This window comes from Eublepharis macularius, chromosome 19, assembly GCF_028583425.1.
Source record: "Eublepharis macularius isolate TG4126 chromosome 19, MPM_Emac_v1.0, whole genome shotgun sequence".
NCBI lineage: Eukaryota > Metazoa > Chordata > Lepidosauria > Squamata > Eublepharidae > Eublepharis > Eublepharis macularius.
Window position 1 is genome coordinate 22,624,808 of NC_072808.1, and position 24,019 is coordinate 22,648,826.

The window sequence follows — 24,019 nt, forward strand, 5'->3', positions numbered from 1 at the left end:
TTCTGGCTGGCTCTCACAGTTGTGCTTCACAATCTGGAATGGTGTGGCTTGCCTTTCTGTGTCTGGTCCCCTGCTTGCAAGGATTCCCAACAGGCTCCGTCCTGATCAACTGTGCCAGCCTGTGGGCCACACACAGGTATGGCCTGGGGGACAGGTTGGGCAGACAATGTTTGATGGTGGGGGGGGGGTTTCAGCATTGGTTGTTGTGCTTGCCTTCTTTAAGCTTGATCCACTGTTTTAAGATTAAAACAAGAGTGTGCCAGCTTTGGGCCTACACAGGCCAGAAGCCTTTCTTCTGGCTGGCTCTCACAGTTGTGCTTCACAATCTGGAATGGTGTGGCTTGCCTTTCTGTGTCTGGTCCCCTGCTTGCAAGGATTCCCAACAGGCTCCGTCCTGATCAACTGTGCCAGCCTGTGGGCCACACACAGGTATGGCCTGGGGGACAGGTTGGGCAGACAATGTTTGATGGTGGGGGGGGGGTTCAGCATTGGTTGTTGTGCTTGCCTTCTTTAAGCTTGATCCACTGTTTTAAGATTAAAACCAGAGTGTGCCAGCTTTGGGCCTACACAGGCCAGAAGCCTTTCTTCTGGCTGGCTCTCACAGTTGTGCTTCACAATCTGGAATGGTGTGGCTTGCTTTTCTGTGTCTGGTCCCCTGCTTGCAAGGATTCCCAACAGGCTCCGTCCTGATCAACTGTGCCAGCCTGTGGGCCACACACAGGTATGGCCTGGGGGACAGGTTGGGCAGACAATGTTTGATGGTGGGGGGGGGGTTCAGCATTGGTTGTTGTGCTTGCCTTCTTTAAGCTTGATCCACTGTTTTAAGATTAAAACAAGAGTGTGCCAGCTTTGGGCCTACACAGGCCAGAAGCCTTTCTTCTGGCTGGCTCTCACAGTTGTGCTTCACAATCTGGAATGGTGTGGCTTGCTTTTCTGTGTCTGGTCCCCTGCTTGCAAGGATTCCCAACAGGCTCCGTCCTGATCAACTGTGCCAGCCTGTGGGCCACACACAGGTATGGCCTGGGGGACAGGTTGGGCAGACAATGTTTGATGGTGGGGGGGGGGGTTCAGCATTGGTTGTTGTGCTTGCCTTCTTTAAGCTTGATCCACTGTTTTAAGATTAAAACCAGAGTGTGCCAGCTTCGGGCCTACACAGGCCAGAAGCCTTTCTTCTGGCTGGCTCTCACAGTTGTGCTTCACAATCTGGAATGGTGTGGCTTGCTTTTCTGTGTCTGGTCCCCTGCTTGCAAGGATTCCCAACAGGCTCCGTCCTGATCAACTGTGCCAGCCTGTGGGCCACACACAGGTATGGCCTGGGGGACAGGTTGGGCAGACAATGTTTGATGGTGGGGGGGGGGGGTTCAGCATTGGTTGTTGTGCTTGCCTTCTTTAAGCTTGATCCACTGTTTTAAGATTAAAACCAGAGTGTGCCAGCTTCGGGCCTACACAGGCCAGAAGCCTTTCTTCTGGCTGGCTCTCACAGTTGTGCTTCACAATCTGGAATGGTGTGGCTTGCTTTTCTGTGTCTGGTCCCCTGCTTGCAAGGATTCCCAACAGGCTCCGTCCTGATCAACTGTGCCAGCCTGTGGGCCACACACAGGTATGCTGCTTTGGCCAAGGTAACCCTTTTTGGTTGCTGGCCTGGCACTCACAGTTGTGCTCCACAATCTGGAATGGTGTGGCTTGCGTTTCTGTGTCTGGTCCCCTGCTTGCAAGGATTCCCAACAGGCTCCGTCCTGATCAACTGTGCCAGCCTTCGGCCCACACACAGGCCTGCTGCTCCGGCTTTGGTAACCCTTCCCGTTTGCTGGCCTGGCACTCACTGTTTTGCTTCACATTCAGGTTGTTTATCGTTGGTGGACCTCTTCTGGACTGGACTGCACTTGGTGGACATCGGCCTGCAGATCTCTGCGTGGAGGATCAACATTGCTGGACATCTGCACTGGTGGACTGGTAGGGTTGTTGTTAAATTTGGTTTTTGAGCTTATGTCTGCTGCTGTGCCTACCTGTGAGCATATGCTTTGGCTCTGTCTTTATGGCTTGGGCCGGGGGGGGGGGCATTTTCTGGTTGGGCAAGAGGATATTGTTTGGGGGTTAGGGGGGCCAGCATTGATCGCAGTGCCTGCTTTCTTTCATGTTTCATTTTTCAAGTTTGAGTGTGGGGTGGGCATGAACTGCTGTTTCACAGGACTAAAAAATGAGTGTGCCAGCTTCTGGCCTGCACAGGCCAGAAGCTCTGCTGGGTGGATGTGTTTTGTTTTGCTGCTGGTTGGCCCTAGCCTTTAAGGGGGGGGGGCTGACTTGGCTTGTGCAACGGGGCCTTGAATTTTGGGGTTGCGTGTGCGGCGTGTGGTGTTGACTCTGCTAACATTTCCAATTTTCTTGACAGCATCGTGGAGGAGAGGAGGACCAGCTGCAAGACCGCCTGAACATCGCTGGACTGCAGGACTGGTGTTACTGTGAGCGAGTCCGGGTTCACATTTGGGTGGCCTTGGGGGTGGGTTCTTGCTAGCTTGGGAGGGGGGAGGCTCATCTTCAAAACACCACATCCACACCCCACACCGACATACCACAGATACATCGGTCCCGCTAAATAGTGTCTCTTAGGTAGGTAGGCCAGTTGGTAGGTGATCAGTGGATAATTGCCCTCAACATAATTATTAGGGAAACCGAGCCTAGTTTTTTTTAAAAAACTAAATAGGGACTCAGCAGGGAAAGCATTAGTGAGTGAGTGTTAGGTTTGAATTCTATATATATATATATATATATATATATATATATATATATATATATATATAAAAATTTGTAATAGCTGTCAATAGGCTTCCCATTAGTGCCCCCATAACTAGGGTTCCACTGCCCATCTCTGGCACCCGTGGTGGTGCCAGGCCGGCCCGGGCATACTAGTGTGTGAGTGTTTAAGGCTTTGTCACCTGTTATTGGGGTTTAGGGCCAGCTCAATTCCAGAGGAATTCAGCTGATTGGCAGGCTCAGGTTCCCTGACATAAATAGGGTTGCTTAAAAAGGCACTTGATTGTTCATCTCCAAGTCACAGAGCCACTAGAAGCACAGATTTATAGCAGGTTAGTTAGGTCTTGAAAACAAAGTTGACCTTTGTTTTCTAAATCTTTTCTGATTAGTTAGGGTTGAATTTGGGAGGGGAAAGTATGTCGGAGAGGAAAGCAGAGAGGGGCCCCGGGGGAAAGGCTAGGGAGAAATCTAGAGGGGAGGAGGGGAGGGGGAGGGGGACTGCTGCGGCAGCCCCTCCATCTGAGCGGAGGAGGCCCTCCCCTGCGCTGCTGCCGTTCACCAGCCTGGCTTCTGGTGACAGGAAGAGGGTTCGCAAGACTCTCTTTCCTGAGGCAGCTGCTGGAGGGCCACCCCCAACCCGGGTGCGTGAGGCAGGGGCTGGCACTGGGCAGGGGCCTGCTGCTGAGGCTCCTCCTCCTCCAGTGGTTGCGAGCCAGCTGCTGGAGGAGGGGCAGCATGTGGTGTCTCCTGGGATGGGCGCGGAGCACATGACTTTCCCTGCGCTCCCGCTCACCCCAGGAACCCGGAGGATGTTGGAGGAACTGCCCGTGAGACCCCCCCTGGGGCGGTCCACCCCAGTTTCCTCTGAGGCCAGCAGCAGGCCTCTCGCGGCTGTGCAGGAGGAGAGGACGCGGGAGGAAGAGGCAGAGACTGTGGTGGAAGAGCCCACATCTCTGCCCCTTCAGCCTCGTCCATCCCCACCTGCCCGGCCGAGAGTGGGACACGGTGTGTCCGGCCAGAGCACCTCACAGGAGGTGCCGCAGGGTGGTCCCGAACGCGCTTCTCCTGGGAAGCGTGGGATGCCCTTTTCCTCCGAAATCTGGAAGCACTTCCAGACAACGGAGGATCCCCGAGCAGCCCTGTGCCTGCATTGTAGGCAGCGCGTCAGCCGTGGCAAAGATGTGTGGCATCTCTCCACGTCTGGGATGAGGTACCATATGAAGAGGCACCACCAGGCGGTGCTTCTTCGGGAGGAGGGTTCGAGTGGCGCCGCACGGCCGCCAGCTAGCCAGAAGGAGGCAGGCTCCTCTGGTGCTCTCCCCCCAAGGGTACCTGCAGGAAAGGGACGCCAAGCCTCTCTCCCGGAGATGCTTGGTATGCAGGGCGCTAGTGTGCCCAGAGAGGGGATCCGGAGGGCGAGCAGGCGCATCACGCGCCACATCGTCAACATGATAGCAGTGGATGGGCAACCGTATTCCGTAGTTGAAGACTTCGGCTTCTCAGGGCTGCTCCAAGATTGCTTTCCCTGGTACGCCGTCCCTGCTCGCACGTCGTTGAGCAGATCGGTGGTGCCCTCGTTTTACAGGGCTGCCAGGGATCATGTGAAGGCACAGCTGTCCCGGGTTGCCGGGAGAACTGTGCACTTCACATCGGACATCTGGACCTGCCCAAGTGTGCAGCAAGCGTACCTCTCGCTTACTGCTCACTGGTGGGAACCCGAGTCGGTTCTGGGTGGGGGCCGGGGGGAGGTGCCTAGCACAGCTAGACAGGGAAGGATGCGAGACCGCCAGGCCGGCTACTGCAAGGCCTTGCTTCACGCCGAGGTGCTCGACGTGTCCCACACGGCGGAGAACATCGCTGCCACCTTAAGGAGACAGTTGGACGAGTGGATAGGCCAGGGACCCGCCACCGTGGGATGCATGGTGACGGACGGTGGCAAGAACATGAGGGCAGCGGCGCATCTAGTGAGCCGAGAGAGCGTCTACTGTGCCGCTCACAAGCTTCACCTAGTGGTGAGAGATGCGCTGGGGTTGGGCTCCTCGAAGGAACCCGTGGATACCCGGACCCGTGAACTCCAGTTACTTGTCCAGAAATGTCGGAGGCTCACGGGTCACTTCTCGCGCAGCGTGAAGGCCACGCACGAACTGCGCCAGACACAGGTCAGGACAGGTGTGCCAGAGCACGCTCTGATCACTGACGTCAGCACTCGCTGGAACTCCACCTGCGCCATGCTTGAGCGCTTGGTGGAGCAGCAGGCCGCACTCCACGCGTGGCTCTCCGAGCACCGCGGTGCGAGTCAGGTGGGTGAGTTCAACCGGGAGGATTGGCTCACCATCACCCAGACAGTGGAGGTCCTGAAGCCCTTCAAGGACTTCACTGTGGCCGTCTCGTCAGACACGGCGACCCTCGGTCTGGTCATTCCCCTGGTGCACATGCTCCAGAGGAATCTGGCCACCCTTGCAGACCGGGTCGCGCCCCGTGCTGACCTTGTTCCAGCGGTGCGCGCATTAGTGAGAAGGCTGCAGCAGGGCATAGCTGCCAGGCTAACTCCTCTCACTAAGGAAGAGTCATACATGTTGGCGACCATGTGTGACCCGCGCATAAAGGGCACTTTCGCCGAGCGGGACGGGAACCTCACCCAAGCCAGAGACGGGCTCTGCTCTTGGGTGAGGCGCAGGCAGGCCAAGAGGGGACGCCTGTCGACAGGGGGGACGCAAGAGGGGCCCTGCCGTGCGGGTCCCTCTGACGCCCCCTCTGCGCAGGCCCCCCCCGAGGCCACCACCGGAGTGCCGATGGAGATGGAGATGCTCCGGTGGGCCCTCGTCCCCTCTGGGGTCGTGAGGACCGTGAGAGAGGATCCGGCGGAGGCGATGGTCAGGGACTACCTCGCGGAGCCCTGCGAGTCGCTCTCCACCGATCCGCTCAGCTACTGGGCCAGGAAGGAGTCGGTCTGGCCGGACCTCTCCCTCGAGGCGCAGCGGCTGCTCTCATGCCCTCCGACGAGCGTGGAGAGCGAGCGCGTCTTTTCACATGCGGGCGACATTGTCGGCCCACATCGCACTCGCCTTCTCCCATGGAGAGTCGAGCAGTTGACCTTCCTGAAGGTCAACTCTCGCCTCTTCGATTTCTCAGGACTGGACTTCCAGAGTGACTGAGGTGAGCCCAACTTGTGGCCTGCATCCTCTATGAGTCCAATCCTTTGGAATCGCGCTCTCCCCTGTATAAAACCCTGTATATACAGTTAAAACCGGCCAGTAGAGGGAGGGTGGTTAGGAACCAGTGGCAAAGGGAAAACACCCAGCAATTTGAAAGCCCCCCCCCCAGGGTATTCAAAACATCTCCCATCACTGAGACATACCCTGTGGGACCAAATTTATTATGAGAAATAATGCCCCAGAAACATGGATTGCTACTGGAGGGAGAAACAGGTTAGATAGGGATTGCTTAGGTGTTTTTATCAGATGAACTCCTTGTAAAAAAAAATTGTAGAAGAATTGTTGTACTGTTTTTTGAAAGTTGATGTTCCGTTCATGTAAAAAAAAGGAAAAAAAACCAAAAAAAAATGTGATTATGTTTTTTAAAAGTTGATTGAATGTTCATGAAAAAAAAAAAACCCAAAAAAATGTTGTGATTATGTTTTTTAAAAGTTGATGTTCTGTTCATATAAAAAAAAGGAAAAAAAACCAAAAAAAATGTTGTGATTATGTTTTTTAAAAGTTGATTGAATGTTCATGTTTAAAAAAAAAAAATTTGATGTTAATGTTGGGTTTGCATGGTTGGGGGATGCGGGTAGAGTGGTGGATGGGCACCGGCCAATGATGATCTCTCACAGATGTTCCCAGGTAAATTCTGAGGCTGGTGTGGGGGTGGGGGGAGACCTCTGCAGAACTGCTCCAGAAATACCATTGTCCAGTGCCTTGGAAGTGCCCAGTTCAGCTTTGTGTGTCTGAACTGAAAGCACAGCCACAGGAAATGACATAGGTTCTGCTGGACCCTGTTGCAGTGGTTCCCCCCCCATTTAGTCATGTTATGGAGGGAGAGTTGTATTAGGCTGGTAGTTATGATCATCTTCTGTTTCCATGCCCTGTTGTGCCCGCTCACTATGTAACCTGCTGTAATGTTCAAAACTTTACTGTTTGTCCATTTCAAAAGAAAAATTGTGTTTAAGATTCTCTGATGTGTAGTTAATTGTGTTGTGTTGTGCTATGAGGGACAATAAGTGTAATATGTTGTGATTTGTTGACCACTTGTAATTTGAAAATGAGAAAATAAAGGTTTTTTAAACTTAATGATTGTGTGTCTGTGTTCCCTTCTTTGATGGGAGGTTGGTTCCCAGCATAGGGAACAATGGGGCAGGCTGGCCAGCCTGTTCCTGGGGTACTGGGTGTGGGGCAGCTGAGGGTGGTTTTGGTTCTGAGACGGGCTGAGTGGAGGATTTGGGTCTGTGTGTGGCAGCTGGGGTGGGGGAACTGGGTTTGTGTGGGGCTGTAAGGAGTGGACTATGGGGGATGAGAGCACTGGTTGTCCCTTGTGCCCAAGTAGGCCCCTGCTACTGTCCTGGTGTGGGCTTCCATGCCTCTATCAGTTGCTGGCCCTCCTGTGCCATCTTTTTCAGAAATTTTCCTAGGGCTGCCAAACTCCTGGTTGGGCTTGAGTTCAGGTTAGAGAGAGTAGTTCCCTACAGAGAAACTGGCTGCTTCCAAGGGCAATCTCTTTAGAGGGCAAATGCGGACCATGGATTCTGGGGGAGATCCCTACTCAGATTTTCCTTTCCACAAGTCCCACCCCCAAATTGCCAGTAACTTCCAAGGCCAGAGTTTGCCACCCCAGAGAGATCCCGTTCCCACCCTCTTAGCCTTGGCATGAAAGTTGTAGCCCCCATGGAACGCTTCCAGGTTCCTGATTCCAAGCCCAATGACACCAATGTAAGACAATCCAGACCTCCATCAAAAATGGATTTTAAGTAGCAGTGGGATTGGGCTGCATTTCAGTCATTCACATATCTGGTTGTGTTCCCAAACATTTAGCTTATGTTTTTTTAAATCAGCGTATGGCACTTAAGGACACTTTTAAATGGTTCTAAAAACATTTTTTTATTATGAAGTATTTAATGTGGCATTGATCAAGGGCAGGCCTTTTGGCCAAATGAGCAGTATCAGTACAGTAAAATTTAGACAAAGCTCATAGGAGGAAAAAGCATTCACACTGTGAAGTGGGAAGAAAGTTTCAATTTACATGTACCATGGACTCCGAAAAAGACATGTAAGTGGCATCCAGACCAAATCAGGCCTGCTTTCTCCCTTGAAGATATCAATTGATGATAGTGCTTATGTCACATCATGAGAAGACAAGGTTCACTAGAAAAGACAATAATGCTAAGAAAAATTGAAGGCAGTAGGGAAAAGAAGAATACCCTAGATGTGGTAGATTGACTTCGGTTTGCAATACATGGACAAGGTTTTTGGGATACTGTGGAGCTCAATATAATTCTAAAGTACACCACAAGTGATTTGAATGCATAAAACATACAGACACATACACATAAAATGTATATACCCCCTCCCCACCAAATTAAAGGTTTATCTTATGCCCCGGTTTTCTCCCCCATGGGAACCTAGAGTGGTTTACACATTGCTGTTCTCCCTTGATTTGTTTCACCCTCATCACAACCAGGCTAACAATAGACAGCTGCTCCATGCCTCACATTGGAGTGACTCCACCGATGGCCTTCTTAGTTGTTGGAGGGGGTGGAGGGGGGGAGGAAGGAAACAACGCACTCCTGCCCACTCTATCTGGGGCCTAGGTGACCAAATTGCTTGGCCTTGGCAAGGAGCCAGTGGTGGGGCGGCACTGGTTCTGGGGCCCCGTCCAGAACATTTGTCCAGGGCCCCAAAATCACGTAGACTGCCTCTGGAAAACACAACACAATTGTTTACTTAGGCTGAGCCAAGAACATCCATCAAGCCTACAAGGCACAGAATCAGAGTCTGCCAGATTCTAGACCAACTCTCTAGCCATTGCACTACAGTGGATATCTAAAAATTGTTCATACCCCCACCAGCAACTTGAACATTTTTCTCCAAAAGGCACAACTTGGCTGGGTCTCAAAAAGGACTATGATGCATGGGCCTGTCAATGCATACTGGTACTAAGGCTCTGGCCGGGGGGAGGGGGGCATTGTGCCAATGCCACCCTGGCTTTGGAAGGGGACAGTAAAATAGAAGAAATAATCTAGCTTCAGTGCCTCCCCCCCTTCTCTGTCTCTCTCTCTCTCTATAATGTGAGTGAAAACATTACTATACCATCACTGAAGCCTACAGGATACTTAGGGTCTGTTCACACACGCATGATCATTTAATGGCAATGCTCTGGCATGATGATGTCTGTTCTAGGAGGTGATGTGATCATCACACAAGGCTGGGGAGCACGCACAATTCACAGCAGGCAGATTTGGGCCACAAGGGATCCTGCTTTGGCCTGTAGGGCCCAAATCAGCCCACTGCAAAGCACAGGCATACTCTCAGGGCAGCCAGATGACATCAGTGACATCACGGCAGCAGCCCCTGGAGCGTACCTTGAAGGCTCATTCACTGACTTTCCCCCTTCGGGGTGATAGGTGAGAGTGGGGGATCCCCCACCAAGGGGAAACGGATCCCTAATTGTGTCTGAGGTTGTGGAAATCAAATGGGTCATTACCTCCATATTGCTTCTGTCTTTGAGGGACTTACATGCACATTATATTTAACTCCAGATTTCTTGATTGTCAAGGAATGCATGTGGTGGGGGGTGGGGGGAAGGGTGGGAGAAGGGCACCTGAGGGTGAGGGTGGCATTTGGCATGCAAAATGCCACCCCTGGCAAGACAAGCCTCTCCCAGCTGTCAGTGGTAGAGATGAGAGCAGAGCACCCACTTGGGGAGGCCATGAAATGGCCCCCCCAAGTGGGAGCAGGCTGAGCCTTGGTGGGGGGATGGGAGGAAGGGTGGGAGAAGGGCCCCAGAGGGTTGGGGGGGGGATTTTGTTGCTGTGGTTCCCCCCCATTAAGTCATGTTATGGAGGGAGAGTTGTATTAGGCTGGTAGTTATTATGATCATCTTCTGTTTCCATGCCCTGTTGTGCCCGCTCACTATGTGACCTGTTGTAATGTTCAAAACTTTACTGTTTGTCCATTTCAAAAAAAAAATTGTGTTTAAGATTCTCTGATGTGTAGTTAATTGTGTTGTGTTGTGCTATGAGGGACAATAAGTGTAATATGTTGTGATTTGTTGACCACTTGTAATTTGAAAATGAGAAAATAAAGGTTTTTTAAACTTAATGATTGTGTGTCTGTGTTCCCTTCTTTGATGGGAGGTTGGTTCCCAGCATAGGGAACAATGGGGCAGGCTGGCCAGCCTTCTCTGTGGGTGGTGGGGGGGTCAGGGGGGTGGTTGTCTGTGTGCCAGGGCAGGTGCTCTTTCCCAGGGACGATTTGGCACTGCCACCATTGTGGCACCCCTTGTCTGTGCAGAACTGCCCTGGGAAAGAGAGTTTAGGGGTTCCCAAAAGGGGAGGGCAGGCCAGCCTGTTCCTGGGGTTATGGTGGGTGTGGGGCAGGTGGGGGTGGATTTGGGTCTGTGAGGGGCTACTGGGGGGATTTGGGTCTGTGTGTGGCAGCTGGGGTGGGGGAACTGGGTTTGTGTGGGGCTGTGAGGGGTGGACTTTAGGGGCTGAGAGCACCTACTTGGGGAGGCCATGAAATGGCCCCCCCAAGTGGGAGCAGGCTGAGCCTTGGTGGGGGGTGGGAGGAGGGGTGGTAGAAGGGCCCCTGAGGGCTGGGGGGCATTTTGCATGCAAAATGCCACCCCTGGCAAAGGAAGCCTGCCTCTTCATTTTTTCCCCATAGGAAATAATGAAGAGAGATCAGCAGCAGCATGCTAACAATATGCTGCTCCTTTGCTTTCTTATGGGGAGGATGGGGGGACCTGCTTTGGGGGGCCATAACATGGCCCCCCAAAGTCCAATCTGTCTGAAACTTGGGTAGTTGTTAGAGAAGGGGTAGAGGAAGGTCCCCACCAATTTTGGGCTTATTTGGTGGGAAAATGCCTCCTCCAGGCGTCCTGAAAGACGGAGGCATTTTCCCAGCAAAAAAACCCGAAAGAATCCCGAAAGAATGCCGAAATAATGCCGAATCCCGAATCCCGAAAGAGATTCTTGTTTCGGCTTTCGGCTAATGACGGTAGAGAATCTTGTTTCGGGTAATCCCGAAACAAGAAAGCCGAAAGTTTTTTCCTTGCACACCCCTAACCCTAACTTGTCCCGCCACCATCATGAAGTTCTCCTGTCCAAAACCTCACAAAGCCTCCGAGCGGAGCTCCCTCCCAGTCATTTCTATGAGATCTGCTGAGGAAAACTTCAGGTAGAGCTTACCGCTTGGGGGTCTTTATCTGCGGGGGGTGGGTGGGGGGTGGAATGTGGATTTCCGGAACCAGGGTCTCTTCGGCTTGCATTTAGCCTTCACTCACACCGCACCGCTCTGCTTCTCATGGTTCCCTCTGCTACTGGGGCCCCCTTCTAACGGCCACTGGGAGGCAGCCTAGGCCTGCTTTTCCCAGAAGAGGTGTCAGAGGAGGAGCCGGGAGCCCCAGGTTCAAATCCCCGCTCTGCTACGGAAGCACACAGGGTGACATTCTGTCTGGTTCTGGTCTACCGCAAAGGGTGGTTGTTGCACAAATAAAACGGAGAAGGGGACGGCCAGGGTTCCCCTTGTGGAGAAGAGGAGGGTATAAAGCAGGGGTCCCCAAGCATCCTCTGACAGGGGGCGGGGGACAGAAACTCTGCTTGAGAGGAAGCCTTTGAAAGTGAACATATTGATTAAACGTATTTCCTTGCAAACCCACAGCTCGCATTCGTTAACACAGTAAAGATCCTTATGCTGCGTTGGCAGCTGCCATCAAAGAAGTTTTTAAGAACGTCTGCACAGCCAGTCATCTCTCTCATGGCCAATCAGAAGCCCAGCTAGCCAAAAAACCCACCCGCTTGCTAAAAACACTGGATGGGCACCAGGAAAGGTGTTGGTGGGTGCCATGGGGACCTCTGGCACGAATCAAGAGGCTGTTTGGTAACGCAGGCCAGCAAGAGAGAAATTTGCAGGCCCGGGTGGATGTGAGTAGCTTGGTATCTTTGTTTACTTATCTGAACATACCAGCTTGTGGCATTTTCAAAAAACGGATTCTATCCCTTATGTCAACAAAGAACGAGGCTGTGAAAGCAATCTGATCCCAGGCAAAGGCGTGAGCAGAAATGAACCAATGTTTCTGTTTCAGAAGTTTTTCAGGAGCAGAATCTGAGGTCTCACAAGGCGGGGGGGGGGGGCAAGTTTCCAGACATGCAATGGGGAGTCACCGCAGGGGCTCCGTTTGGATTGAACGCTAAGCGGAAAATGCCGTGAAGGAGCTTGGACCGCCGTCTCTGTTGCAAAGGGGAAAGCATCATTACGCACTGGGGAAAATTCAGTCGGGTGGGAGAGGGGCCAGGTTGGGCTGATGACATGAGGCAAGATTCCTTCCTTCCATCAGCAGCTCAGCGGTGCAGCAGAGATGGGAATCGGGGCGGGTGAGCCCTGAGCCAGGCTTGTAGCACTCTGGGCTGGAAAGAAGAACATTCTGCCTCTCCCCACACACTTGGGGTGGGGTGGGGGAGTCCCAGTGGGCTGGGACTCAAAAGAAGAGAGATGCTGGATCACACCGAAGTGGCACCATCTAGTCCACCATCCCGTTTGGACACCTTTGGAAAATCCTCAAGCAAGGTGTGCACTGCCCCTTGCAACCAGTGCTTGGAGATGTGTTACATCTGAGCTTGGAGGGACCACCAATAATAGTATTATAATAACATTCAATTTATTTACTGACCTTCAGGACAACTTAACACCCACTCAGAGCAGTTTACAAAGCATGTCGTTATTATCCCCACAACAAAACACCCTGTGAGGAGGGTGGGGCTGAGAGAGCTCCTAGAAGCTGTGACTGAGCCAAGGTCACCCAGCTGGTTTGAAGCGGAGGAGTGGGAAATCAAACCTGGCTCTCCAGATCAGAGTCCCACACTCTTAACCACGACACCCAACTGAGCCGTCAAGGTCAATACAGATTGATGGACTGGTCCTCTGTGTGTTCCTCACACTGCATTTTAAATCCATTTCAGGTTGTGTGACAGCTGCGACATCTTGTGTCGGTGGGTTCCAAAAGCCAATTTCACCTGGCTCAGGAATGAAAGGAATATCAAGAGTGAATGGGAGCAACATAGAGAGGGTGGAAACCACTGATGGCTTCGCACCCACAGAAGTGGCATGCCTGTTTTATACAGAGGGGTCTGGGGACAGTGTAACATGGAAATCAGTTCTGAACGCAGAAAAGAAGAACTTTAAAAAAAAAAAGTAAGAGAAATGATACATATTTCATTTCCATTTTTCTCTGCAACAATGTAGTTATAGATCTGACACTTCCAGAGTTTACCTGGGTTTATTGCCCCCTTTCTATGTATTTCCCCAAATTAGCTTCTAAGCGCTGGATACTGTTCTGAGAAAGGAACAGCTAGCTAGTTGTTAATGCAGCTGAGGAAGCCCGGAAGCTGTTTGCCTGTTAGGAGCAGCAAGTTTTGACAGAAGCAGGAAGAACGTAATTTGGTATCACTGCCTATTTTCATGGTTGTGAACTGTTATTCACAACTATTTGTACTGTGTTGTGAACATTTGTGCTTTTTTAGTGATGAAAAACAGATCATATGAAAGGTTTTGATTCAGCAGACAAAAGGGGGGAAATGGAAAAGGCTCTTAAAACCAAACGGAACGAAAAGGGCCATTCGGGATCTTGGGATCTGGAGTCAAGGGCATGGGGATCCAGCTGCGTCAATCGCCCCCCCAGGAAGCAAAGGGCTCCAAGCGCAGGCAGGAGGCAATGCCCTTGCGTCTTCCCATCCACATACCTATAGACACTTTGGACGTCTTCTTGGAAAACCAATTCCTCTTCTTGGAAAACCAATTCCTCTTCTTGGAAAACCAATTCCGCAGCCTTCGCCACCTGGACAGTCTCTTAACACCTCCCTGGTGGATGTCAGAGCAGAGACTGAGCATCACTTTCAAAGTCACAGGGCGCAACCTTCAGCATTGGGGAACATGGGGTGTAACTGGGGTTCATGCTAAAGCCTCTTTACCGGGGCGCCAAGCTGGCAAATACCCCCCGTACCTGCAGCACTTCATTGGCCTCAAGAGGGTCCGTCCCTCAGTACCACACAGAATGGATTTTATTTTTGTTTCTAGCCATTCTACCCGCCCCCATGAAGATGTATCTGTCTCTTTCTGGCCTCCAACCTTTGAAGAGGTGCCTGCCTCCTACCTGTATTCTTGGGTTTTCTGGGCTGGGGGAAGATTGGGGAAAGATTCCCCAGGGTGTCTGCAAATCAGGACCTGACCCAACATTTTGTTCTGGGAGCACACTGAGAAAACTAATGGAGGATCCATGAAGATCTGTGAAGATCTATGGTTTTCTTTTTCACTGCACTCTGCACAAACCCAGAGGCTTTGTTCCTGTGGCTTTGCGTGCTCCCAGCTCAGATTCAGCTGGGGTCTAGCTGCCCCCTTGCTGTGCTCTTCCTTCCCGCCTCTCCTGCCTGCAAACTATGAAGACACACCTGCCTCTTCCCTGTATTCTTGAGGGTTTTCTTGGGGGGGGGGATCGGGGAAACATTCCCCAGTGCCCCTGAAACTGAGGAGGTCTCCCCACAGTTTGTCCTGAGAGCACGCTGAGAAAGGATGTGGTGGCTCGAGCCAGGATGGGGCCAGATCTGCCCCATCTTGACTCCCCGGCTGCCCCAAAGTGAGCAGGGAACATGGGAGCCAGTCGCTCGCCCTCCCTGCCCAAAGGGCCTGCTGGGATCAGCACCGCAGGAAAGGGGACACGGGGGGGGGGGGGAGGAACGAGGCTGCGGGCCGTGGGAGTGGCAGAGCCCAATGGAAAGGGGGCTCCTGGACTCATCCCCCACCTCACCCCAGTCCTTGGGGGAGCTTGAGCCAGGGGTCCTACCTCCTCCATGTCGAGAGACAGTTGGGGATAACGGACGCCTTCAGAATCTATCCTCAGGGATAAACCACTCCTCAGATTCTATGACGTCATAAAGCCTTCCTGGCCATCAGGAAATTTTACGTGAGCCAGTTTGTTTAGATGAGTAACAATAACAATAGCACTTATATACTGCTCTTCTAGACAGATTAGTGCCCCATCCAGAGCAGGGGACAAGTCAGCGTTAGTATTATCCCCACAATACAGCTGGGGAGTTGGGGCTGAGAGGAGTGGATTACCCAAGGCCAGGGCTTTTTTTCAGCTGGAACACAGTGGGAGTTCCAGCTCCTCTTAAAAATGGTCACATGGCAGGTGGCCCTGCCCCGATCTCCAGACCGAGGGGAGTTTAGATCGCCCTCCGCGGAGGGCGATCTAAACTCCCCTCTGCCTGGAGTTCAGGGGGTGGGGCCACTAGCTATGTGACCATTTTCACAGAGGGAGATTTAAACTTTTAAAAACTCCCCGCTTGTTCCAGCTGACTCAAAGTGATGTCATTGTGCAGTCCTGGGAGCGTGTGCGCACTTTGCACATGCGCACGTGGTACCAGGGGCACCACCTCCCATCAGGAGTTGCCCCGTGCTGGCAATCCGCTGAGTTCCACTACCTCTTTTCCCAGAAAAAAGCCCTGCCCAAGGCCACCTACTGAGCTTGTGGCAGCAGTGGGATTTGATCTTCTGTCTACCACCTGCTTTTTTATTCCAAACCCTTGGAGGCCATCCAGCCCGGACTACACTCCTCTTTCCTCTAGGTTTGCCAATCTCCAGGTGTGACCAGGAGTTCTCCGAGAATTATAACGCATCTCAGACCAGTGCCCTCCGGAGAATGTGGGTGCTTTGAAGGGTGGACTCAACGGCATTATACCCCTCCCAAATGCTGGCCTCCCAGCTTCCCCCCCCCCCCGAAATCTCCAGGAGTTTGGCAACCGTACATCCCAGCTCAGCCTTCTCACTTCGCTGGGCCTCCCCATGGCTCCTGCGCATCCTGCGCATCCCTTCGCTTCCTGTAACCCCTTCCAGTCACTTGCGCATCTCTCAGCCCCTGGCCTTCATTTTTATAGCAACAGGCAGAGGCTGGGATCCTGTGCTTCCCTGGGATGAATTCAGCGGGATCGACGTGCGGAGGCCTGCTTGAGCGGCTACCCTTTCCCAGAGGTGTTAATTGCTGTTATTTTTGGAAGGGGAAGGAGAGCTCTTGAAGGGGGCGGCATCCTTTCAGGCTCCCTCGCCTCGTCTCTCCAACCAGCCAGGAACTTCAGTTGAGCCACATTCCCGGGTATCCTTCTCATTTCCCCTTTGCTCTTTGGGTTGCCAAATATTTGGGGGCAGGTGGGGTGCCACAGCCTGTGTGTCAGAACTGTGGCTAGATAATGTCCTTACTTCAGACTTCCTTCTGCAATCAGACAACTGTCCATTGTTTCCAAAAGGAATTTATTGAAGAAATAGTTCATTATAGTCCACTAGCCTGAATGCAATATTCAGGATGGTGCATATGCATTGTTACCAATGATAGGCAAGGCATAAGGTACAGAGTAACAGATCCCAGCGGGCCCCTCCTCCCCCCCACGGTTCCCAAAACAACGCCTTTGAAGTAGGGAGAGCAGTAGTTTCCCAAGGCTGATTCTCGGTGGAACATCGGTAGCCAAAACAATCCTCTTCTGTTAGATAGCTGCCTGGGAACCTTGGCACCTGTGAAAAGAGCACTAAATACTGAGAGGATTAAATATGGAGTTGGTTAAGCAAAGATGTACTATACAGCATTCTGAACCTGACACTGTGTAGGACAAAAAGAACACACTGCGCAGCTCCCCTGGCCTGACGCTGCTTGGAAGGCCATCTTGGGGGTCACTCACAGCCCATGCACTCACCCCCCCCCCATCACATGCTGAGCTCAGTTCTCTTGGCACCAAGGAAGTCACTGCAGGGTCTCCCGACATTCTGCTGACGGGCCAAGGAGCGGGACCCACAGGGCCAGGCTCAGTCTGGGTTGGGTGTCTCCACTGAAAACGTCCATTTGTCCCCTTAATGCCTGGAGCCCAAGACTGAATGCTCCAGTGTTGGAATCATAGGGCTGGAACCTCGAGGATCATCTAGTCCAACCCCTCTGCACAATGCAGGAAATTCACAAGTATCTCTGCACCCCCCCCCCCAGAAGATGGCAAAACACTGTCAGGATCCCTAGCCAAACTGGCCTGGGGGGGATGGGGGGGGGGAAGCAGGAGGCTCAGATTGTCAATCTGAGATTGCCTTGCCTGCCACCCTTCGGCATTTTCTGTTCATCTCCCGTGCCAGGCATAGCTTGCAGGTCCTCATACTCTGAACATATGGAGGCGTCAGGCTGCATTTCTTTGTGCTTGAAAGCCACCCCCCCCCCCCCCGGCCACTGTTTTATTCTCTGCCCTTTTTCTGGCACACTGGCAGTTAAGGGGGGGGGGTCTGGACTTGTGGTTCAGTATCCCTTCCTCCCATTTCTGAATCATCCTTAGAGAGGGGCGGGTGAGGTTGTGTCCTATATGGACTCACTTATGAAGCAGCTCTGTGTACTGGGTGGCGCATCAGAGGCGGCTCTGGGGTCCCCAGGTCCAAACCCCTGCTCTGCCAGGACCTCGGCCCAGTGACACACGCAATCTAGCCTACCTCTCAGGGCCGTTGTGAGGCTAAAATGAAAGCAGGGGAAAACGGATGGCTTCAGCTTCTTGGAGTAAGGGGGAGATTGCAAGGTAAGCCGGGGCTCCCCGGTGCCCTTTAAGCTCCAGGGGAGCCCCTTGGCGGCAGGGAGCGCTTGTGACCGAAGTGCGTCTGAATTCGGGGCGCTTCCGAGCCCGGTTTGCCCGCGCTTGGGTCGTGTCGAGCGCGCGGCTCCCGCTCCTGCCTTCGCCACGGCGGGAGAGGGCGCCGCCCTCGGCCCCGGTCGCAGCAGAGGCCCGCGAGAGGCCGGCCCGGGACGACGGGACAGGAGGCGTCTCGCCGGAAGAGACGCGCGGCCAGCGGCCAGCCAGGCGGAGCGGCCGGGCGGAGGAGGAAGGCCCGGCTGGCGGGAGGGCTGGGCGGGCAGCTCCTCCTCCCCGGGGGAGGGAGGCAGGCAGGCGCGGCGAGCGGAGGCGAGAGGAAGCGCAGGCCGAGCCGGGAGGGAGGCGGCGGGCTCGGGCCATGTTCCCCCGCGGCTCGCGGCGTCGCCGATCCGCCCGGACCGTGAGTGGCGCGGCGCGGCCCGGGGCAGGGCAGGGCGGGGAGGCGGCGGTGCGGACGGGCCTCTCGCCTCCGCAGAGCCGGGCTGGGCCGCTGCGGCGAGCGCTGGGCAGGGACGCGGCGCCCTGGCCGGCCCAGGCGGCGGCGCGGTCTGTGCGGGAGAAGCCCCCGGCTGGCCCCGCTGCCCTCCCGGGCCGGGCCGGCGCAGGCGGGCAGGAGCCCTCCGAGGCCGGCCGAGCGCCGCGGGGCGGGGGGGGGCGGTCCCTCGCCGCCCTGGGCTCCTGCTCGCGTGCCAGGCCGGGGCTCGCCCGGGGGCTTCGCCCGCGTTGCCTCTGCCCGGAGAGGGGGCCGGCCGGGGCGGTCGCGAGTGCGCGGCTCCGCGCGTGTGCCGCGGAAAAGGCTCTGCGGGGCTCAGGCCCGTCACGCCCACTGGCAGGGGTATGGCTGGGGTTGCCGTCCTCCCGGTGGTGGCTGGAGACCTCCCAGGATTTCAGCTGAGCCCCAGCTGGCAGGGTTCAGTCCGCCTGGAGAAGACGGCTGCTTTAGAGGGCGCGCTTTATGGCATTACAGCCTGCCGAGGTCCCTTCCCTCACCGAAGCTCACCCTCTCTAGGCTCCACCTCCCAAAGCGCCAGGAATTTCCCCACCTGGGGCTGGCAACCCTAGGTATAGCAGGGCCTTGGTGCGAGTGTCTGCGTGGCTCCTCTGGGCTGCTTCCTGACTTGGCACGCCCAAGCCTTACAATCCAGACCGTCCCCCGGCACAGGCCTTCCATGTGCCACGTCCAAAAGAGCAGTGGAGCGTAGGTATTTTTGGCCCATGGACTTAGTGGTCTTATAGGGGCCCCTTTTTATTGAAGAGCATACACTTCACATGCAAAGGACAGAAGGGGCTTTCAACAAGTGTGTCTCGTTCCATGCGCTGGCTCCACAGATAAACACACCTGAGATGACCTGATTAATAATAATGATGATGCTCAGGGCTTTTTTTCAGCCGGAACGTGGCGGGATGGAGTTCCGGCACCTTTGAAAATGGTCACATGGCTGGTGGCCCCGCCCCCTGATCTCCACACAGAGGGGAGTTGAGATCCCAGGGCCACCTACTGAGCTCATGGCAGGAGTGGGATTCGAACCAGCGAATGTGTTGTCTTGCTTTGGGGCCCTTGCTGCTGCAGTAGTGAAACAAACCCCAGGCTTCCAGCCGGAAGTCTGGTCCTGATGCGATTGATAAGGACACGTAGCTAGAGAATACTTCTTCCGGAGGCCCACTGGACTCTTGAAGTATCTTCTGAAGGCGATGCCAAACCTTGGAAAGCAATTAGTGGCTGGCAGTGAATAAGGAAAAGTTTGTTTCAATATGTTTTTAAAAGCTACACATTTTTTATGCCTATGAAATCGTTCATTGTTCCTGTCGTTGTTCCATATTTGATCTGTTTTTGAGAGGTACATTTTATGCATACTCAAGGAGGGCAGATTAAAAATCATAAAGGAAGGGGGGCATTCTGGAGCCCCATAGAACGCAAACTCACCAGAAATGTAACAAGCAGTGCCTTGGGTCCCTCAGTTACTGAGAGAATGAAAAGTGGGCTTTTCTGTCTCAAATATCCATTTACTCGGAGTTTCCAAGTGTCTAGTGCTTCTGAATATCGAAGGCATTGTTAGTGCAGGAGCCAATCTGGCCCGTGTTGTGTCACAGCCCCTTCAACTTCTGTGGTGCCCTCAGCTTCCGTGGCCTTCTACAGAATACCAGAAGTTTAAAAAGCCTGTCTTGAAGAGCTTAAAAATCTACATTTTGATGTATGTATTTTTTAGCGGGGGGATAACGGAGGGAAAACGGCTGTTGGTACTTGTTCATGCACAAAAGCACTTCCACGTTCTTTGGCTTCCTTTGACTGGAGCTGAGGAGCTCAGCCAAGGCCTTCTTGGAAGAGGTGGTGCTGGCAGAGGTTGGCATCGCGTAAGGAGCAAGGAGGGGGAGTGGGTGGAGTTGGTTAAGGAAGGAGGCGCCTTTGGGTGCCCGAGAGCAGCAGAAGTGGAGGAGTGAAGGTCATGGGCAGGAAGATGTATGGGAGCAGGGCAAAAAGACCCCAAAAGAGGCTGAGGCCAGCCTGCAGAGACTTTTGAAGGAAGCCAGTGAAGGAGGTAAGGGGTACAAACAGGCCAGTACTTTTGGTGGGCTCAGAGACTCCATTGCTGGAGCAGCCTGGCAAGGAGAAACGACCGGGGTGCTGCTAGCCAGCAGGAGGTTCTGTTGCAGAGAGGGACACGCTGTTGGAGACTTACTGTAGGTCCTTCCGTGGTCAGGCTGTATTGTAGACCCCTCCCAGGAAAGGCACTCTTTAATTTTGTTTTGCGCTTTAGTTTGGGAGTGTCCATGAGATGGAGGTTTACCTCTTTTGCGTCTGCCTTAGGCCGACAGGGGCAAGGCTGTTAACTGCCCGACTGTACCAGATGCCCCAGTTCCAGGGCAATCCCAGCTAGGTCTGTGCTGCTTTGGAGGCGGGAGGAATTGAGGCACAGTGGCTGCTTGGTGCAAATGGATAGGAACAGAGGGCATCTTGGCCAGGCTTGGGGTTGGGAATAGTGGGTATCTGTCGACTTTTCTTAATATAATCTTCTTTTGGAGTTTGATGTTTCTAGTTGGTGAAGCCTCAAACCTCAAGATGAAATGGGGTCTGGGGTTTAAGAATTTGCAGAAGGGCGAAAGCAGGAGCACCTGTTCTGTTTCTGTAGTTCTGTAGTTCCTTCCTTGACATGCCATAATTGGGACTAGCAGTGGCTAGTCCCTTTTAGTTACCTGCTGGATTTTTAGGGCATTTCGGAGTCATGTTCGACAATGTGGGGCGGGGGTGTGTGTGTGTGGAATTGCTGGCGGTGTGAGGGTTGCCCATGGTAGATCCAGATCCGTAGATGGAGGAAGGTTGAATATTAAGTCAGTCCTGGTGGATTTGATTTCTTAATGCGGTGTCTGGTAAAACAGATTCCACATATACACCCCATGCTGCCTTGAAATCCCCTCTAAGCTGGAAGAGGAGGGAGGGGGTATCTGACCCTGTGACAGCAGCAGTTGGCAGATGTGAAGGGAAAGGAATAATTTAGCTTGGGGAAATTGTGTGCTCTCTCTTGCTCTCTCTCTCCCTCCCTCTGTTATACTACATAAGATGGGTTGGATTCAGATCTGGGCTCTTTCAGCAGGGGATATCCTTGGGAAGTGGGTATTTAAAGCTGGAGCTGCTACCACTGCCAGCACCCCAAATTCAAGGGTCTCTGAACATGGGCTGAGTACCTTTCCTTTGGATGACAAGCAGTATTTAAAAACAATCAACGGAAGGGCCATGCCCTTGAGCATGTGCAAAGCATTTCTTCCTCTGAAGGACGTCCTGTTCTTTAGAAAGCTGGAGGGCCAGAAGGCAATAATCAAACATGCACATTTACTGGCTGTACCTTCTCCTCTGGCAGCTGCCCTGGAGCATGAAATGCTGGCCAGGTGACTTTTGCACTATTTGTTTCTTTAAAAACAACTTTGAGATGCTGCCTTTGGATTGCTCCTAAAAATACAAAGTCAACAAAATTAATAAAAACATCAGGTAGTTAGAACTGCAGATCTATGAGGGGGGGGGGTCTTGATTTTCCAGAACCAGCCTTTTTTTATTTCTCCATCTTGACCTTAAATCATCTTGTCATTCCGTTCTCCTGTTTTTGTTTTCACTGCCCCATGGTTCAAGGATTGCTTTAAGAGGCAAAGTGGTGTAGTGGTTTGACTAGGAGCTGGGAGACCCAGGTTCGAATACCACCGTACCGTAGAAGCTTCCTGGACTGACCTTGGACCAACGACCCACTCACAGAATTGTTGTGAGAATAAAATGGGGGGAGGAGAATGCTTTGTGTCCCTTTGGGTCCCCATGGGGACAAATATCAGGGGTTAAATGAAGTAACTAAGTAAATAAATAAATAAAGTCATAATTCTTGTTTGTGAGCAAGTGGGAACAGTTTTATTTTTTTATTTATGTCATTTTATAATCCGCCTTTCTCTCTGAGGCTCAAGGCGGATTACACAGTATGAGGTTAATACAATCAGTATTAGGAGGAGACACAAGGCAGGGAGGTCCTGCGACACTGGGGGAAAGGATCTCTTCCTCTCTGTCTGTCGGTAGAGACAGAAAAAGAGTGCTCATGTGTTAGTCTGAAGTGGGCTGTAGATGGCACTGACCTCCTGTCATCTGTGGTAGGGTTGTCCACCTCTAGGTAGTAAGGCCTGGAGTTCGCGTGGGATTACATCTGATCTCCAGACTACAGAGATGCATTCCCCTGGAGAAAATGACAACTTCAAAGGGTGAATTCTATTCCATCACGTTCCTGCTGAGCTCCCACTCCTTCCCAGAGTCCACCACCCACAACTCTCCAGGAATTTCCTAAACCGGAGTTGGAAGCCCTAATCTGGGGGCCACACTTTACCTCCTTTCTGCTCTAAAATCCCACCTGGAATACAGCATATTCTAAAATATGTATTTATTTAATAGCTTTAGGGTTGCCAACCTCCAGGTGGTGGTGGCTGAAGATCTCCTAGAATTACAACTGGTCTCCAGGCTACAGAGACACGTTCCCCTGGAGGGAATGGCTGCTTTGGAGAGCTGCCTCTAAGGCGACACATCCCTGCCGACGTTCCTTCTCTCCCACTTTTCCCAGGCTCCCCCTCCAAAATCTTCAGGAACTTCCCAAACCGGAGCTGGCAATCCTTGTCATTGTGAGCTTTCGTAAGCAGCCCTGAGCGCAAAAGCAGAAGGAACTGTCAGCTCTTTGGGTTAATCGGGAATTTGAAAATGTGCATTAAGAGGAATGAAAAGTTGGAGTGGAGCGATATTTGTCATGGAGAGATGGTGCACTGATGGGAGATGGGGAACTGATAAACTCAGAGTTGTCCAGTTTACAGAAGACACACCCTGGCCCTGCTGGGATGATTATAGTAGAGCTCAGGGCTGGATCTTAGCCCTTAAGGGGAGATGGCTAAAGACTGCGCTGGTTTCCTAGAAGTAGAGAGGAAGGCTGTCGGCAGCTCCAGACAGACCAAACATTGAACCCAGAAAGGGGAAGCTTTCCCCTTTCGGGGGGCTCTGCAAATTAAAAAAGGCAAATTAAAAAATAGATCCCCATCACTGAAGTACAGCCTTCTTTTGGGGTCAGTAACAGAAGCTGTGGTGTCTGCAGACTACCTGGCAACCAATGCTCAGCGGCATTCATTTTCACCCAACATGTTTTAAAACCTCAACCAGACACAGAGAATCTTTTTTTCCCCCTTCCAGGCTTCTTGTTGCTAAACATGGCTCCTCAATGAGCCTTTCTCCATACAGGTGATAATATTTTTTCCCAATAGGGGAAAAGGATTATGGGAAGGGGGGGGGATTTAACAGAAAAACCAGGGAAGCAAAACAGGTTCAGACATTCCTATCTGTTGCACGTAGCCTCTGTGGTTGCTAAAGGCTTTAAAAATGAAGAAAACCTACGTTGTCACATGCAATTCAGTCCTGTGTCCATAGCAAAACTCTTCCCATTGTCACTGTGAAAAAACAGTCAGCACGACAACTGGTCCACATACAGTGAAATACCTGATCAGGAGTATCAAGTGAACTCCCCTCTCGTGTGCGTGTGTGTGTGAGAGAGAGAGGGAATGAACGGCCATCCCATAATTACCTAGACCATAAGCCAGTACTTATCCTGTGCCATGCCAGCAGATTACTACTGCAGGAAGAACTCTACAAAGCTACAGCAGACCTTCACAGAGTAGAGTTGCCAACTTTGGAAGTTCCTGGAGATTTGTGGGCAGAACCTGGGAAAGGGAGGGGGTCTCCGCAGGATAGAAAGTGGTAGAGTCCCCCCTCCAGAGCAGCCATTTTCTCCAGGGGAACTGTCCTCTATGATCTAGGGACCACCTTTAATTCTGGGAGAACTCCAGCCCTCGCCTACTCTAGGCAACTCCATCTCTGTTATCCTTGCCCTCCCA

General features: G+C 52.7%; 1 protein-coding gene and 1 long non-coding RNA gene across 5 annotated transcripts in view; one reads left to right on the top strand and one right to left on the bottom strand.

Moving 5' to 3' along the window:
• Positions 1-16,248: 16,248 nt before the first annotated feature.
• On the bottom strand, positions 16,249-23,432 carry LOC129345922 (uncharacterized). Its single transcript, XR_008598650.1, has 2 exons — positions 21,308-23,432; positions 16,249-16,523 (listed from the first exon to the last, which is right to left on the bottom strand). It is a non-coding gene; the product is annotated as an uncharacterized LOC129345922 (long non-coding RNA).
• LOC129345920 (uncharacterized) overlaps positions 17,917-24,019 on the top strand; it is a 37,488-nt gene continuing 31,385 nt past the window's right edge. For all 4 annotated transcript variants that reach the window (XR_008598646.1, XR_008598647.1, XR_008598645.1 and 1 more), the window contains exon 1: positions 17,917-18,026. The gene's annotated coding sequence lies outside the window, so the exon portion shown is untranslated. The remainder of the gene's footprint in view (positions 18,027-24,019) is intronic.